The sequence below is a fragment of the Bidens hawaiensis genome, unplaced genomic scaffold (genome assembly GCF_021521415.1).
Source record: "Bidens hawaiensis isolate Kalapana, Puna unplaced genomic scaffold, B.hawaiensis_p1.1 tig00009623_1, whole genome shotgun sequence".
In the NCBI taxonomy this organism is placed as follows: Eukaryota; Viridiplantae; Streptophyta; class Magnoliopsida; order Asterales; family Asteraceae; genus Bidens; species Bidens hawaiensis.
Genome location: NW_027491722.1, coordinates 611,526 through 617,525, shown reverse-complemented (window position 1 = coordinate 617,525; position 6,000 = coordinate 611,526). Strand labels below are relative to the sequence as shown.

At 36.9% G+C, this 6,000-nt stretch overlaps 1 pseudogene across 1 annotated transcript; it reads left to right on the top strand.

Moving 5' to 3' along the window:
• The first annotated feature begins 1,011 nt into the window (after window positions 1-1,011).
• Window positions 1,012-4,800, top strand: LOC143533213 (phenylalanine ammonia-lyase 3-like; annotated as a pseudogene). Its single transcript, XR_013135313.1, has 2 exons — window positions 1,012-1,532; window positions 2,827-4,800. The product of XR_013135313.1 is annotated as a phenylalanine ammonia-lyase 3-like (transcript).
• The last annotated feature ends 1,200 nt before the right edge of the window (window positions 4,801-6,000 follow it).

Here is a 6,000-nt window from a genome sequence, read left to right as displayed (position 1 = left end):
TCATACTGAGTTTATTAGGAAAAACAATTATATGATAGGCAAAATAAATAATTCTATTTTTTTATTGGTCGATAATAATTCTATCTTTAAAAATTACTATCTGCGACCCAACTTTTCAACTATTTTTGTCTTAATGGACATCCGTTAAAAAAACTTAACGTCGTTTAGTTTTTTTTCCGAGTTTCAAACAGATGTTTTAGGGATTTTGATCGGAAGAATAATACGAGTCGACTGATGTAAAACTTATCTCGATCTGGACACAACCGCCACGGTTAACATCCACCACTACCATTGTCATTGAAGCTTTCTGCGTGCTAAGGATTTTCCTTATTCTTAACCGCTTAGACCAATTAAGAACACCTATTCGTCTCGGTCATCGGAGCCCTAAATCGCCATCTAACTGGTTTGGTGGTCGTCAATTTGCCCCAAACCGCCGCCCATCACCATCATAGAGCTGGTGTGACCCTCTTCTTCTATCGTCGTTTACTCCGATGGTGGTTCTGAAGTTTCAAAAACCTCAATAATTGATACCTTTACTAGAAAGAAGTTTCTAAATGTCCGATCTAAAGTTACAAAGAAGTCTAGAATGTAAAGGTTGAGTTTTCTGGCCAAAATAGAGTTTTTCGGCCAAAAACATTTTCTGGCGACTAGAGACTAACAGAGTTAAGCTTCTGTTCGCCGCGACTCATTGTGAACAAATATGTTAAAATATAGGGTCGTCAGCAGTCAACTCATTAGTTAAGCCTGTTACTAGTCAGTAGTCCCATATTTTATTTTTTTATCTTGTTTTGTTGTCATCGTGATTTACGTATTTTTAGCTACATGATGAACCCGCAATATATAATTAATGTATCATCGTAATTTACTTATTTTTAGCTTGTGAACATAATATGATAATACTCGTGAACATGGACGTACACAATGAATCCTTAACATGGTTACATGGCTACATGCATGAGGTTCATCGTCTTAACAACATGTCAACATAGTCTCTTCTTACCAAACCCCTACACAAAAATAAAAACCAACAAGCTACCTAGCCAACCCTCCGTCTATAAATATGGTACCGCCTTGCTACTATCTTTCATCCATCTCTCTCTAAAACACTTCACTTTCTCTCTCAAATCAATGGCCAATAATAACAGTCATGTCAAAATCAATGGACACCAAAACGGTGTTAGTAATGGACACCAAAAGTGTGATCCGTTAAACTGGGGGGCAGTGGCGGAGTCGTTGAAGGGTAGTCATCTGGATGAGGTGAAGCGGATGGTGACGGACTTCAGGAAGCCGGTTGTGAAGCTCAGTGGAGAGACATTAAGTGTGGCGCAGGTGGCTGCGGTTGCTGCCAGTGACAACACCGCCGTGAAGGTGGTGTTGTCTGAGTCTACTAGGGCAGGGGTGGATGCGAGTTGTGAGTGGATGATTGAGAGTAAGACTAAAGGGACTGATAGTTGCAGTGTCATCACCAGGTTTTGCGCCAACTCTAACCTCAGAACCACCCAAGATGATGCTCTTCAGAAGGAACTTATCAGGTTATCACTTTCAACTCGGGTTTTTTAAATAAACGGATAGACATGAACAAATTTTTATGTTTATTTATTTAAGCGTATGAAATGGACACATGTCTCGTTAGTTTATGTATTGCGATCATTCGTTCTATGTTCTTCACTTATGTTAGTTTAACTTCTTAATTTCATTTATGTTTGTTTATATATTTATTTAATATTTTTAAATCTATTACATTTAAATCTACTTTAATGAAAAAAATATATATATTATTTAGTTTAATTTTATTAACCTTTTACGTTTATAAAAGATTAATGTACATGTTATTTTTAATTTCACCCAATAAATAAATAGTATACATTCATCTATATACTTCAATTATATATGTTCATTCATATGTATTTGTTTATGTTCGTGAACCGTTCATATATACTAGTAATAACAAACATAACATGAATACACTCATTCTATTATAACAAACAAACGAACATGGATAAGAAAAACTCATTCTTTAATTGTTCGTATTTGATCAGTTGTTAGATTATAGTTAAACAGACGAACACATGGATACCCTCCTATTTGTATTCATCCGGTTGGGTTAAAAGCCTAAGGGCGCGTTCGTTTCACGAAATGGAATGGATTGGAATTGGAATTTGCATAAGATTTGGAATTTGAATGAATTGGATTTGGAATCTGAACATTCCAATAGGAATTGGAATTTGGGGGAATTGAAATCCAAATACATTCTTAATGTGTTTGTTTGACAATTGAATATACATTAAGTTTTTTTTTACAATGACACCGGCGAAAACATTTAAGCTTTTTTATATTTTTTGTTTTTTATCTATATATCGCGTTATGATTTTTTTATAATTTTTTTTTTTTGAGTTTTTTTATGGGTTTTCTATTAAGATTAAAAACCCCTCAAAAAATATTCAAAAATATTAATAAAAAAATCATAACTCAAAATATAAATTAAAAGCAAAAAATCTAAAAAAAACTAAAATGTTTTGTTCATTGTCCTCGTTAAAAAAAATACTTGAGATAAGATTCCAATGAATTTCCTATAATTCCTCCACGTTTTGGAAGGATTTGAAATCCCTATATTTAAAGGAATTTGAAGGATTTGAATTCCAATTTCAATTCCCAATTATTTGAACCGAACACACCACAATGGAATTAAGATTCCAATTCCAACGATACGAACACGTCATGTCATGAGATTTTAATTCCAATTCCTTTAAATTCCCACGAATTACGTGAAACAAACAAGCCCTAAGTAATTGTTGTCAATGTTGATAACTTTCTATGTTCTTACAGGTTCATGAACGCCGGAATATTCGGCAACAACACAGAAGCAAACCACACACTCCCACATTCAGCCACAAGGGCCGCCATGCTTGTCAGAATCAACACCCTCCTCCAGGGTTACTCCGGTATCCGATTCGAAATCCTGGAAGCCATAGCCAAGTTCCTAAACCACAACATCACCCCAATTTTACCCCTCCGCGGTAGCCTCACTGCCTCCGATGACCTCGTCCACTTATCCTATACTGTCGGCCTCCTCACCGGCCGCCCCAACTCCAAATCCATCACCGCCACAGGTGAAATCCTTAATGCGGAAACCGCCTTCACCCGAGCAGGCCTCAAAGGCGGGTTCTTTGAATTACAACCTAAAGAAGGGGTAGCGCTTGTCAAAGGCACCACGGTGGGGTCCGGAATGGCGTCCATGGTGTTATTTGAAGCTAACGTCCTTGCATTATTATCAGAAGTGTTATCAGCCATGTTCGCGGAAGTGATGCAGGGGAAACCCGAGTTCACCGACCACTTGACCCACAAGTTAAAGCATCACCCGGGTCAAATAGAGGCTGCGGCCATCATGGAATACATTCTAAACGGAAGTGACTACGTTAAAGCCGCACGAAAGGTTCACGAAACATACCCGTTGCAAAAACCCAAACAAGACCGTTACGCTCTCCGCACATCACCCCAATGGCTAGGCCCACAAATAGAAGTCATCTGATTCGCAACCAAAATGATCGAACGCGAGATCAATTCGGTTAATGGCAACCCGTTAATTGACGTTTCTAGAAACAAAGCGGTAAACGATGGTAACTTTCAAGGAACCCCGATTGGTGTTTCTATGGATAACACACGTTTGGTTATCGCCACCATCGGAAAACTCATGTTCGCGCAATTTTCCAAGCTTGTGAATGATTTCTACAATAACGGGTTACCTTCGAATCTCTCGGGTGGGCGGAACCCGAGTTTGGATTACGGATTTAAAGGTGGAGAGATCGCGATGGCTTCTTATTGTTCGGAACTCCAGTTTCTTGCAAACCCGGTCACAAACTATGTTCAAAGCGCGGAACAACATAATCAAAATGTTAACTCTCTAGGGTTGATTTCGGCTAGGAAGACAGCCGAGGCGGTTGAGATTTTAAAGCTCATGTCATCGACTTACCTAGTCGCATTATGCCAATCGGTTGACTTGAGGCATTTGGAAGAGAACATGAAATCGACGATTAAGACCACCATAAGCCGAGTAGCTAGGAAGATAACCACGGGTGTTTGTAAAGAAGGCTTGCTTCGTGTGGTTGACCAGGAGTATGTTTTCAGCTACATCGACGACCCGTGTCTTGCCACGTACCCATTGATGCAGAAACTCCGACAAGTTTTGGTTGATTAAGCTTTAACCAATTGGATCAATGAGAAATATGCGGGGACCGTGGTCTTTCGAAAGATCGGGAAGTTTGAAGACGAACTGAAAGTGGTTTTACTGAAAGAAGTGGAGGAGGTTCGGGCCTCATTTGAGAAAGGTTCATTGTTGATTCCGAACCGAATCAAGTCATGTAGGTCGTATCCATTGTATAGGTTCGTGAGGGAGGATGTTGGAGCAGTTTATTTGACTGGTGAGAAGGTGACTTCGCCAGGGGAGGAGTTTGATAAGGTGTTCATGGCGATTTGCAAAGGCCAAATTATTGATCCGTTGTTGGAGTGTGTCGAAGGGTGGAATGGTGTTCCACTCCCAATATGTTAGGCATGTTTTTCATAACCGGATCGGATATTGAATCTATTGTATTACTGGCTAGCTTGTCTGACTGGTCACCTAAGTTAGCCCTGTTTAAGTGTTTTAGTCACCTTCTCAAAGGTAAAATTGTGAAATAAATAAGACGTGTAACAATAAAATGTTTGTGGATGTTTTTATGTTTTAGAAATGTATTAAGTAATAAAATAAAATTTGAAGTAACAGATTAAGGAAAATGAAATGTAAGATGATATTATAAGACCATGCGTAGTCACAACTTTCTATTCCTATGCATTTTACGTTACATGGCATCTAGTCCACATTGCAAAGTTTTATAAAAAAAGTGGTGTATTTAAAACTTTCTTCAAAACTCTATAACAATCATTACTCAATTATTATTATTTTTTTTGCATTTTGAATTTTTTAATTAATATCAAACAAATAATATTTCATTAAATACATAAACAATTACATTAAAATAAAAAAAATACACTAAAATTATAAATAAAAATACTAAGATAAAAAAACGCAAACTACTTAAAACAAATAAAACTAAAATTTGTATTTAAAAATAGTTATTTCTTCTCTTTTTGGCTAGACGTTGGACTTTCGGGTCGAGTTCGGGGAGCTCTCTCCTTAAAACTTTGAAATCTGTGTATTTGCCTCACATTAATGACATCGACGACCTCCTTACCGACTTGGAGACGTTTATAACCAAGGTCGCGGATATCTTGGAGTCGATGGTTCATTTCTGTCACACCCCGACCAAAGGTGGCGGAACATGCCGGGTGCAACGGATTGCTCAAGAACACAAAACACTATTTAAAGTGACAATATTTAATCAACTCATTTAAATTCATAAAATCATAAAGAGTCACATAACTTGTTCATACAATAACCGAATTCAATCATAGAAAATAATATATTGTTCATTTTGCTAATATCCTAATAGTCTTGATTACGTTTTACTTCAAGTTCTCGAGTCAACCTAAAGTCAAACCTGTAACATTGCATAAAATAGAATTTGCCAACACAAAGGTTGGTGAACAATTTCATAGTTATGAACAATATGTATATAATAGGAAATTCCGCAACTTGTATACAAAACAATTAATAATAGCAACAATTTAGATAATGAAATCATTAATCAGAATACATTAACGACACCTTTCTATAAGGGGGTGCCAAATAGATCCGGGTTTATATGAAATCGTTAATAAGAATACATTAATGACACATTTCTATAAGGGGATGCCAAATATACTTGAATTTATGAATCAACCAACCAAAAGCGGTAAACACACTAGCAATTAAGCATGTAAGCTTATAACACCAAATCGAGCATTTATTTAAGTAACGTATACAATAAAGTTTATGGTTTAAGACTCAAGTATAAAACATTTAATTTGAATAGGTATGCAATATCACCCCAAAACGAAAGATGGAAAAACGGGGAATGAAAGTAC